The sequence below is a fragment of the Ictalurus furcatus genome, chromosome 6 (genome assembly GCF_023375685.1).
Source record: "Ictalurus furcatus strain D&B chromosome 6, Billie_1.0, whole genome shotgun sequence".
In the NCBI taxonomy this organism is placed as follows: Eukaryota; Metazoa; Chordata; class Actinopteri; order Siluriformes; family Ictaluridae; genus Ictalurus; species Ictalurus furcatus.
The window spans coordinates 9,804,507-9,817,353 of record NC_071260.1 but is presented as its reverse complement, the minus strand read 5'-3'; the positions used below and the strand labels follow the sequence as shown (position 1 = coordinate 9,817,353).

Below are 12,847 nucleotides of genomic sequence, written 5' to 3'. Positions count from 1 at the left end.
GGCGTGAGAGACGGGGCACTTACTTGGGGCAGTGGTGGCTTGACAATTAAGGTTCCGAGTTACTGCCAAACTGCCACTGTTGGGCCCTTGAGCAAGGCCTTAACCCTCTCTGCTCCAGGGGCGCTGTATCATGGCTGACCCTGCGCTCTGACCCCAGCTTCCTGACATGCTGGGGTATGTGAAGAAAAGAATTTCCCTGTACTGTAATGTATATATGATTAATAAAGTATCATTATCATTAAATGTACACAAAGAACTGCAGACAGAGGAGTTATCCTCTTCGTTCAAATGTTTTGAAATCTGCAATTTTTCCCACAACAACAATTTAGCGTGCCTAGCGCACGGTCTTTCATTTCTATGGAGATTTCAGGGACGCTTGCATCATCATCATGGCAACGGTTCGTGCCCAGGTCAGATCACGTCAGAGTTTGCTGGAAAAAAATCGCACCACGCGGCTCAGCCATTCCACGACCGACAAACATGTTCAGTCGGCGAAAACAGACGCCAACACGGTTAACACGCTGGTTTGACAAAACCCGACACACATGTCTGTTGACATTAGTCGGTGTCTGTCGGTGCAGTGTGAACTAAGCTTTAAAGATAAACGTCCTGCATTCTGCTAGTCTTGAAAATAGAATGTTCGACGCATGTGAATCAAAGAGGGTTTTGGCTGAATGCGCGTTGTGATGATGTCACATGATGCGTCTCGGCCCAAACCTGCGGAAATTCCGTGGTAATTTAGAAAAATTTCAAGATTGATTGATCATGATTGATAATGCAGCAGTGGCATTAGTTTAAAACACAGTTAAGTGTCAATGTGGCGAGCACCTACAGTATAAGGACCCACAGCTCCTTTTGTCCAAAGATAACAACACGTACGCGAACACTGAGACTATGTTTACTCTCTTCAGAGATACACAAATCCTGTCAAAAGGATACAAGAGACACATTACCAGCCTTTGTATTCTCTACAAATAAGACCTAATAAAAGATGCCACATAAAGCATGCTTGAATCCTTTGCACACAAATGCAACATCAGATACAACAGAAGATCTTCTAAAGCTTGATACTGAATTCAATGCAGAACACACACTGGTGCCTTGATGGCTGAGACAGAAGTCGTGTTGCGGTCTTTAGTGTTAATCCTTCCACCTCAGCAGTCCGGATTGACACCCACGTTATTTACACATTAACAAGTAATGGCGCCCCGCTGCTTATCTCTTACTAAACGGACATTCTGCGAGTCAGGACCGATTTGTGAGCTTTAATGGCTTTCAGTGTTTAACAAATACTTCACTTAGGTAATATGAAGGATACTGGGTGTTGGTTAAAGATTGCAGATCAACAGAGGATGCGATAAGCTTGGACGCCTGTAGAACAGTTGCAAAAATGTTCAAGACAATATCATAGGCCTGGGTGAATCACTGTATCCACACACAACTTCACATTTTCAGAGAACAACATAAACTGGTCATGAAACAGTAAGCAAAATACTGACACCGTAGCACGTCATTCACCCAGAAACAACTTTTTACGTCCCTGCTGTGATGATCAATGATCAGAAACGCAATACATTTGTCTTGTCATTAGTAAATTCTTACCTTGCAGTAGAATTAAAAGCTCAGGAAAACAAAAGTGGCCTGACTCTGAGGACTTCTGGATTAGTCTGACAGAGTGGAATGAGATTGTTTGTCTGAAGAAGGGGAGGTGGAGGAGTCGTCTGAGAGCCAATTTCCTCTTTAGCCCCTTCCCTAAAGGAATCACTGACCCCACAACTTCCTGAGAAAGCAGCCTCGGGATTGGAGGATTGGATGGCAGAAGCTGTTTAGCAGCAGCCTGGGGACACTGTGTGAATTCAGCGAGGAAGTGTAAAGGTGATTATCACACCTAAACACACAACGGGGAAGGGAGTGTTTTGCAGCGACACCTGTTTACTAAATTACTTAACTGTCTTATTTCTGTTTACATTCATTCCACTTTACATCACAATAATGGAAACAAGTTTAGGAGTGTATGTTGTTGTGTAGTGATAACTCATAAGTGCACGGGGAGACAACTAGGGAAGTCGTCCTTGGTCCAGGGGATCAACCGGCTTATTTAATCACGATGTATAAACAGGTTTCGCCCTGATACCGGGGTGTTACGCACCCCATCCTGCATAATGATGTAACAATATATCAATACAGTGGCGTACCGTAAAAAGTATAATTTGGGGAATTTGGGGCGATGTTCAGACAAGCAGTTAGATGAGATTCTTTCGCCACATACAATTTGAGCAGAAAAGACTCTGAACGAAATCATTTGTATGTACTTTCCAATATGACTCAAATCAGATTTATGTTAAAAGAAGATTTCTAATTTAAAAGAGCTTACACCCGCTTCACTTTTCATCATTGCTTTCGTCACCAAATAAGTTCTGAACCATGACTTTAAGAAAAACAAAACTGAAACATACATGTTAGTAGCGAGCTAACGAGCTCACTTCTCGCTCCGAGTCAAATCACCGGTTTCTATTAAATGTGCCCGTTTTAACATGTTTCCTATAACAACAACTTACACTGGGACTTGTATTGTGGACACTCCACTTTAACGGATTAAAAAACACGTAACTGTTGATATGCTGAAGGACTCTCCAGTGTCAGCACTTTCTAACAGTCAGAGGTAAAACTGTAACTTGAGGTTTCCTTGCATAGGAGAATCTTCAGGACAGAGATGTTTCTCAGGAACATGACAAGAGAGGGAAACAAAGAGAAGCTTGTGAGAAAACAAGTTTATAGCTTATATGTTTATAGCTGCTATAAGGTAAGTTCGCAGATGCTCTATAAAGGAATAAAACGCATGACCTGTCAATCTTTAATAAACGAAAAATGGAATTGTTGTTGTATAAGGGGAATAAAACACTTCAGGATGTACTGTTGGAAGAAGAATCGACTTTCAGATGTTAATAGTAACTCTGTTTTGGGTCACACCACCCTAGAGCAAATTGCTAATCTGCTCTATTTAAGATAATGACCGTCTTGCTACGACGAACACCTAGACAACATTCCATTCCTCAAACAGAAATCAGGAAGTAATTTAGCAGTTTTCCCAGGATTCCCTGAAGGTTATGGGATGCCGGTTTCCCATGACGGCTGAGGAAGAAGGCAGCCAGGATTACAACCGCTTCTAAGCACACTCCCAGCAGGAGGGGTCTGTGTTTGGAAGGTTTAACGGCCTTCCAGCTCCGGAGACCTTGTTTTAGGAGCGAGCACCTGGCTGCACACTTCACACACCACATGGCAAGTGCTTTGTGTTCATGCTGTTACACCCCACATGAGTGATTACTGATTTGTCAGGTTGCCAATTCAAAAAAACTAGCTTTTTCCAAAAAAAACAAAAAAAACAAAACTTGCACCTGATGATATTATTGACAATAACTTGAGTGAAAACTAGAATCTTATATGGTTTGTCCCCTTTTTGCTGTATTGACTGTGTGCACTCAAGCTGGCATGGACTCCACAAGTTTGTGCAAATCCGTATGATCCATTTTAGATCAAAACCTCATTGGAGTGTCGTCTGAACATGAGGAAAATCTGACCCTTTGTACAAAGCAGTTAAGACGATCAATATCACACATTTGCTTACATTTAAATAGGGTTCTGGAAATAATGCGGAATATTGAATATTAAACATTCAAGATATTGAACGTGTACTTTCTTTGTTTTAAATCTTTCTTTGTTTTAAAACCATCTGTTTATTGCTAATTTTAAATAAAATAAAATAAAAAAATCCCAGATTTTCAATGTGGTCTCAGACTTTTGGATCCCACTGTACGTTAAAATCAGAGAAAATTTCTACACCATATTGATAAAATGAAGGCAAATTGTTTCCTTTTTAAATATGCATTTACTATTAAATTCTCATAATACAGTCCCTCCGGGATTTAGCAATCGCAGAAATTAAAGAAACACCTCAATATTTGGAGGAGCTTGCAACTGTTCAAAATTACCGCAGATTTGTGACATCACAACGTGCCATGTGACATTCAATTCAGTTCAATTCAATTTTATTTGTATAGTGCTTGTTAGATTTCCATGTATCCCAGAAATCTCAGATTATGCCTGTCAGATCTTCCATCATGCCTTCCAGCCTGTTCTACAATTACTTCTATTAACTTTCAGTTCTGTGCTGCTATGAGCTAGAAAGTGTGATTTACCTCAGAGCGTTTCAGATCGATCTGGGGAGCCTAAGTGAACGCACACGTTCAGACACATGCATGCTGAAATAGACATCCGAGTTTATTCATGCAAACCAAGAGTATTTATACACATTGATAACAAGCAGTGTGTGGACGGTTTCTACTGGTCCAGGCGTCAGACAGATTTAAACAAAACACACAGCACATAGTCATAATACAAAATAAGTCCTGTGTCATGTTGACACGGAAATACTTGTGTATTTCAAGGATATAGCTATAATCAAGGATAGCAGTTGATCAGCTTATTCAAAGAGGTAATTAAATGAATACATTCATTATAGGTATTTGATAGCAGTTCATAATATAAGAGAGTAAATGATATAAGAGAATTTCCTTTCAGTGCTTTTAACAGTGGACATTGTATAAAAGCAGCTTTACAGAAACATATAAAACACAGGATACAGATTTTAAATGTGTGAATTTATCCCTAATGAGCAAGCCGGTGGCGAGGAAAAACTCCCTAAGATGATATGGGGAAGAAACCTTGAGGGAACCCATCCTCAACTGGGTAACAACGGATAGTGTGAAGGTACATCATCACAACGCGCATTCAGCCAAAGCCGCCTTCGATTCCCATGCATCAAACACGAGTACAGTTAAAAGGTCTCATTTACAACTGTGAAAGAATGTGCATAACAATTTTGTGCAAATGCAATTTTGCCAATTCAAGTACTTTTCCCACAAAAAAAAACAAAAAAATTCCACACATTGTATCGCAAATTTTGAAAAAATCCACTGAAAAAAAAAATCAAGCATTTTTGGCTGCAACAATCCCAATAGAACACCATGAAATCCTGTATGGACTGGATAATACACCAAAAATATTGGGTTCACTTCTACTAGCCTCAGGCAGAGGATGTTGATCAAAGGTCTTCTTTTTCCTTTAAGTCGACACTTGTAAATATGAGTTTCTATTCTCAAATAAGCCATGACAATAAAAAAAAAATAAATAAAAATTCCTAGGCTGATTGATGACGCATCCTTATAATAGATGTTCACTTAAAATACTTACACACAAAACAGTTTTGATAGCATGCATTACACATTTTTCATAATAATAATAATAATAATAATAAACATGAGTCTTGATTGGTCACATATACATTACAGCAGAGTGAAATTCTTTTCTTTGCATATCCCAGCTTGTTAGGAAGCCGGGGTCAGAGTGCAGGTTCAGCCATAACACAGCACCCCTGGAGGTTTAAGGGCCTTGTTCAAGGGCCCAACAGTGGCAGCTTGGCAACACCGGGGCTTGAACCCCCGACCTTCCAATCAGTAACCCAGAGCCTTAACTGTCAAGCCACCACTGCTCCAAACCTCATCTATGGGGAAATGAACTGGTGATAGCATACAAATGCAATTTAATGACTTAAAAGGACTCTGTAGCTGTGGACAGATTAATTGCACATGCCTACAGTTTATAAAACAAACATTCACTTAAAATACACAACTTGGCATTTTAGTGTTTCCTGGAGTAATCAAGCACTTGCACTACTAAACCTTGCAGCACTGCACTACTGTTAGAGTCGTGTTTTTACAGAAAATTAATCAACACCTTCTGATTAATCAGTTTTGAGAATTCAGCAGTGCTGTGGTACAAGTCTCAAGAACACACTTCATTTAGAGAGCACAGAATCCTCAGCTATACTGTTTCCTGAACTGAAGTGCTTATCTTAATCCCTCTGTTGGGTCTGAAACCACATCCTACATACCAGGGTTTAATCCCTCAGCCTTGTAATGTAATTTATAGGTAGCTTTTGCTTGTTCGATCACTGCTGCAAGGACTTTCAACGTTATGTAAGCACCAAAAAAAAAAAAGTAAAACATACTTACAAGATGAACAATGTTTGCTTGTACAACCTGTTAGCGATAGCAAGTCCTAACTAAGGTTATGACCCTGTAAGCAATTATTCAGAACAGGTCTTTAGAGAACAAAGCGAGGAGGGAAATTGAGACATCCTGAGCAAACGTTGATCCTTGGTGGAAATATTCATGTCCCTGATGTCACATGGTGTAATTCATTCACGAGCTGAAGGCTTAACTATAGTTTACAGCAGCGGCGATGTCGCTGTTGGATGGCTGTGGCTGTTCACTCAATTCAGGTTGAACTTATGATTAACTATGTGAAAATTCCACGCATAAATATAACTCTGCCAGAGACAGGATGAAGAAGATTAGGGGGGCGGGCGTTAAAACCAATACGCTATGCTGTGAAAAATTCACTTCAGTGCTATTTAACAATAAATGTCTTCCTGTGGCCACACACGTTGTAACTTTATACACACAGAACACTCACTTATGACTAAGTCAACTTGTTTTGAACCTCTGTGAGATGACAGCAAATTCTGAGTATTAGTTCACATTGACAGCAAAGTAAGTGACACCACTGAGGGATTTACAGCTTTGTTTGCTAGAAATCTATAGCCCTGGTTATACAGGAAAAAAAAGAAAAAAGACAAATGTGTTTCACCTGGCAACGGCAGACGCTAGGGCTTGACTGACACACTAACACTGTTATTGACTAGCCATATTTTTTAAACATATTTCCTTAGTCTATTTTGGCGTTTTAAAGTTCTATGTAAACAGAAAGGGTCTTAAAGGAAAAGTCCACCTTGAACCACATTAAATATCCATCCATTTTCTATACCGCTTATCCTACATAGGGTCGCGGGGAGCCTGGAGCCTATCCCAGAGGTCTTGGGGCACGGGGTGGGGGACACCCTGGAAGGGGTGTCAATCCATCGCAGGGCACAATCACAAACACACTCATACACCCATTCACACATTACGGACAATTTGGAAATGCCAATCAGCCTACAAGACATGTCTTTGGACTGGGGGAGGAAACCGGAGTACCATGAGGAACCCCATGGGGAGAACATGCAAGCTCCACGCACACAGGGCGGAGGTGGGGATCAAACCACCAACCCTCAAGGTGTGAGGCAAACGTGCTAACCATTAAGCCACTGTCATGTTACATATATTATACTGAAATATTAGTGATGTGGTTAGTTGGTTGGTGATGTATTTTCATTATTCCTGTGAGTTGTCCAACTCTGCTTACATCACAGGGGGACAATGTTACTGCTAGAGCAGTTATAATGGCGTTTAATGGGGGGCTAGCGGGATCAGTGATCTCAAACATATGAGATAAGGAACAAACATCTGTTAGCTTCTAAAAACAAAAGAGAAAGTACTTCTTTTACCACTCACCATTTTCCAGTTACATGCAATGTCATATTAAATGTGAAACTCAAAGTAGACTCTGGGACACTGTTGAGACTCTGCTAGTTAGTGATCTCATTCATGACAAGCATGATGGCGGTATTAGTATGAAAGCTGAAACTATGACATTTTTGAGGCAAAGCATATGAATGGGGAGATGAAAGAAATTTCCGGGTCACAGGCTATACTGAGGAATTTTTGAGGAATCGAGAAGGCATCAATTAGCGTTTAGGGATACGCCCCATGAGAGTGTGTTTGAGGCGTGGCTTTGGAGGGAACACTAAAAAGAGGAGTTGCATTTCTTTGAAGTTTGACTTTGTGCGATATTTAGCTCTTTTATTCTTTGGGTAGAGACACAAACTTTTAAGGTTCTTGTGATACTGTTCAATTCATTAGATCTGTGATCTGTTAGATTGTTCATTTCTTACCAACACTGAAACAGGAAAATGAACCGTTAGTCAAAGATTAGTCAACAAATCCAAAAACAATCAATAGTTTACTTCCATAAATTACTAGTTAAACCCCTACAGCAGTGTTTAAAGAACTTCTAATAATAATAATAATCAGCACTTACTCCAGCACTTGTGTTTGGTTGTAGCTCTGCCTGTTCCTCCTGCAGCTATCCTGCACTGGTTTTGGTCAGCTGGTAGACACCAAAAATGCAAACCATATCCCTACAATAAAGAAGTTATTTCTTTAAAAGTTCCCTGTACATTAAGCACCATACTTTTATTGCATAAAACTTTTTTTTTTTTTTTTTTTTTAAATAAAGGGACTTGGTGTAACGTAAGAGCTTGACTGAGAAACACACCTGCCTGCATGATATGCTCAGCTCATCAGCTCAAAGAGTGTGAGGTTCAACAGTCACTCAAGTGCACTTGTTATGGGAAGCCCTTACTGACAGCGAGAGGGATCAAGATCGCATTTCTGATCCTAGAGGATGTAAGGAGTTGTCACGCAGACCCACATCTTCCTGAGTACTGAGGGCTCTGGGAAGGCAATTAATCATTCAGTATGATGTAGTGTGTGGTTATGTGTGGGTGTGTGTTACTAGCCAAACCATAATTCTTAACATACATACCCAAGCACTAAAAACGACCCAGAAAAGCACTAATTCTATTGTAATATGCTGTAAACAATTGTCCAGAGTACCAGATTATAAGTCTGGAATTCTGTGGTAGATTTCCATAGGTTTCCAGTATAAGATGACTAAATTCTTTCCCTCTCTCTGTTAATGTCAACCAGTGAGAGCTTTTACAAAGAAAAAGGATGTTAACCCACAGGGCTTTTTGTGTCACTTTTACGACCCATTTCTAAGTGGTACTATTCTCTGCTTTTTGTCAGCGCTGACCAAGTCAGGAGACAGACACTCAGCTTGTAAAGCACCAACAGCCTGAGGACAATACAAAAGTAATAATAAAAAAAACAACAACTATTTAGGATCTACAGAAGGTTCCCTGCTGTGAAGGCCTCAAGAATCCAGACCTCCTATGGTTCTGTTGGAATGAGCAGTACAGCTGAGGATATGATTGGAGCTTTGGTAATGTACTTGTACCATCAGCTACACTGAGAGCAGTTTAAGATGACCTGTACTGTTCTAGATAAGGCGAGTTTTCTTCAAGACCTTGATGAGAAATTACACATATAAAGTCCTAAGTAGAAAGACATGGTTATAAAGTAACACAGGAAGCAGCTTCATCAGCAACTGAGAAATTAAAAAAAATGTTGTAAGTACGTTTACACAGTTTTAGGGATAAATTTTGCTTTAGATACATTAGCATTCTTAAAACTGGTCTCATAATTCAGGTGAATACATGATCTTGTAATTTGTTAGTACAACTTCCCTAAAGACCATACATACTATTTATAGTTTATAAATATGAAATAAATTACTACTTCACATCTAGAAATACAAGGCAGTTGAGTCAGCTCATAATTGTCAGGTGTGTGGTATTATAGCTATACCTGTGTTGAATTTGGGGATGTATGCTAGGTTATTGCTGCTTAATTCTTAATTTCCACCAACCTCGGAGTCATGAAAAACCTGCTAAATCCCCAAACGCTTCCTGATCTGTATATTTACTCACTACATAGAGTACAATGGACATAATGGCATTGCTCTATGTCCAGTGAAACACCATTTAAGGTTCAGTTACAGAGAAGAAAAGGGTATTTTTGCTGACACTCAACTTTCTATTGGTTTTCACTAGTATTAAAGTATTGCTAACTTGGCTTTGTTTACCATAGGTAGCTTGGGTAGACATGCCATGCACTTTTATGATGCTTATTTTGTCGTTACTGGCACAAGTTGTTTTTAGCTACAATGGCCAAAGGTAGGTAGACACCAAAGTATTGAACATCCCATTCCAAAACCATAGGCATTAAATCTTATGTTGTTCCCCCTTTTGCTGCTGTAACAGCACACAATTCTATAGGAAGGCTTTCCACTAGATTTTGGAGCGTGGCCTTGGGGATTTGTGTTCATTCAGCTACAAGAGCATTAGTGAGGTTAGACACTGATGTTGGGTTGGAATCGGTGTTCCAGTTCATCCCAAAGGTGTTCACTGGGCTTGAGGCCACGGCTCACTGCAGGATACTCGAGTTCTTCCAAACCAAGCTTGTCTTCATGGAGCTTGCTTTGTGTACAGGGGCATTGTCATGCTGGAACAGGTTTGGGCCTCTTATGCCGCTTTTCCACCACAGGAACTTTCCCCAGGAACTTTTGGAGGTACTCAGTGTGTTTCCACCACAGGTACCAGGGTCTAAATTAAGTTCCGGGCAAAATATTTAGCCCTCGCAAAGTCCCTACTTGGGAGGTGGTTCTTTTTCAAAAGCCAGGAACTTTGGGGAGTGGGACTTGGGTGCTGAACATGCTGATTGGTTGAATGCATGCAGCATTTTTGATTGGTAGAGTGCACACAGCATTTTTTTTCAATCATCGTTTTCAAAAGTCTGCGGGAACTGGAAACGGCGACCCACGATGAAAAAGCATACTGAAAAATATCAAGTGGGTTAAGTGAGCTGGGCGTTGTTCACACAGAAAAACAGTGCAGAGAAAAGCTCGTGTGTGCGCGCGTTCGTCTCAGTCATCTCAGGAATAGTTAATAAAATCTGTTTGCTTACTTTAAGTCTAGCATTGCGAACATTCTGAATTCGCTTTACTACCACGAATCATTTCTTTTCCAGCGCTTTTCCTCAATTACCTTTTTAAAAATCCAAAGCAATACATCACAATCAACAGAACAGCTTGAATCTCCTCCATGCTTCTTCGTGCTGCAGTGTCGTTATCAGATTTCAGAAAATAGACTGTCCGTTTTTAAAACACGAACCTTTATCCAAAAATAAAAAATAAATACATTTCATTCCATAACCGGGAATCGAACCTGGGCCGCGGCAGTGAGAGCGCTGAATCTCAACCAGTTTGGTTGTAGCAAACTCTTTTGTTACTGTTCAAAAGTTTGTGTTCCAATCAGTGCCTGCTATGCCCGTTTTTTATGAGTCGAGCAAGCATTTTACATTATTACACAATTAAAATCAGCTTACTTTGTGTCAATAATCAGTTTGACTGTAGCATACTTCGAGGCATCATATCCTCGCCAAGGGCTTGTTGCACGCAGTCATACATCACCGGACTAATTTGCCTAATCTTCACGGTACTTTAAACCACGATGGATACGCAGACAAAGGTCTGATGGAACAAAATGGTCCCTTGAAAAAAGTTCCTGGGCTTAATTGTTCCAGGTAATTTACAGGGAATGTAAAGGGAAATTGTAACACTACAGCATACAAAGATTTTTGACAAATGTGTGCTTCCAACTTTGTGAAGACAACAGTTTGGGGAAGAACCATATATGAGGGTCAGGTGTCCAGAAACTTCTTGCCATAAATTGTATGCAGGAAAGAACAAAAACATTACTAGGAAGCCAGAAACTTGATTTTGTTAATACAGTGCTTTTAAACAAATCTATTATGAAACTTCAAGCATATGTTCTACACTGTTCATGCTTTTTACATGGGTATCCTATTTAATTTTTGCCCCGTTTTCCCCACTTAATCTCTTTTGTAAGTGACGCTTAAGTCTTAAGTACTCTTTACTTTCTGTGCTCACAGACTGTTTATTCTTGGTCATACTACCCTATTGTTAAAAGCTAAAACTTTAACTTTACAAACTATTATATAAAACGCCTACTGTTTCCTGTTTGATCCACCTCTGTGTATTTAAGGGTCATAAAATTGCCTTTTCACTTGCCTGGGGGCATTTCAGGGGAAATACAACACTGTTGTGTGGCAAAAAATTTGTGAGCATAAAGCCTTGCTGTTATGTGATCATGTCTTGGTACGTCTATATACGCTGAGGGTGGAAAATCCTGATTGCTTTACTCCCTTCAGGCATGTTTGGCAAGGGTGGCATTTTGAATTATGATTAAGGCAGAACCCTGTTGTATATCTTTGACTGTACCAAGAAATTATATCAGGACTTAGAATGGCTTACAAATTGGTTTGTAATATGGCTTTTACATCACAGCACCCATCATTTCTTCCTGTGGATGCGTTGCAAACTGGATAAATCAGTGATTATATAAAATATATGGTTGCAGTAAAAATTATAGCACTTAAAATTTTTTTTTTTTTTTTTTTACTGAACCAGACAATTGGTCAAAAGAACCTCCATGCTATACTGATGCATTCAACTAGTATTCAAAAAGGAGAGTAAAAGGGCTGAGCAGTTAAGCCTAAATGCTAAGTTAAAGGTAGGGCTGCACGATTCTGGCCAAAATGATAATCACGATTATTTTGATCAATATTGAGATCACGATTATTTATCACGATTATTCATTGATTTTAGGGACAATATATTTTTACTGCACTTTCACATTTAAATAAATTGACCACTGCTTTCACCTCCACGTTGTGCTACATTCCCGCTAATATACAAATCTTTGCATCAAATTAGACTGGTCCTTAAAGTGCATCATCTCGTAGAAACAAAATATAAATAAAATTGTACCCAAAATACAGGATAAGTAAATATAAAAATGCTATCAACCAAATGAAAATATGCATCAAATATAACAATATGCAACCAAATGAAAACAATTTAGTCCTATGCAGAAAAGGCAATAACAGTGTTTACAGGAGGACAGACGCAGCCAAATCACACAATAGAGAGGTGCAGGGATGACGTCATTTTGTACCGAAACCCGGAAGTTAGCATCACACCGGTTCCCTCGACAAAAACCCAATAGGATTTTCACACAGGCTTTTGGATTATTGCAAAAAATAATCTCTGTGATCAACAAAAGTTTACAATACTAACACGTTTTATCCATCAAGATCATTTTCACAAATGAACACAACTTTTATGAAGTTTGAAGCCTAAATAC

General features: G+C 39.5%; 1 protein-coding gene across 3 annotated transcripts in view; it reads right to left on the bottom strand.

Annotated features, from left to right (window-relative positions):
• Positions 1–12,847, bottom strand: part of lypd6b (LY6/PLAUR domain containing 6B) — a 33,688-nt gene that overhangs the window by 7,364 nt on the left and 13,477 nt on the right. Inside the window, exon 2 of one of the 3 annotated variants that reach the window (XM_053626467.1) lies at positions 24–201. The exons of 1 other annotated variant lie outside the window; for it this stretch is intronic. The gene's annotated coding sequence lies outside the window, so the exon portion shown is untranslated. The remainder of the gene's footprint in view (positions 1–23; positions 202–12,847) is intronic. One more of the 3 variants, XM_053626468.1, reaches the window with a different exon arrangement.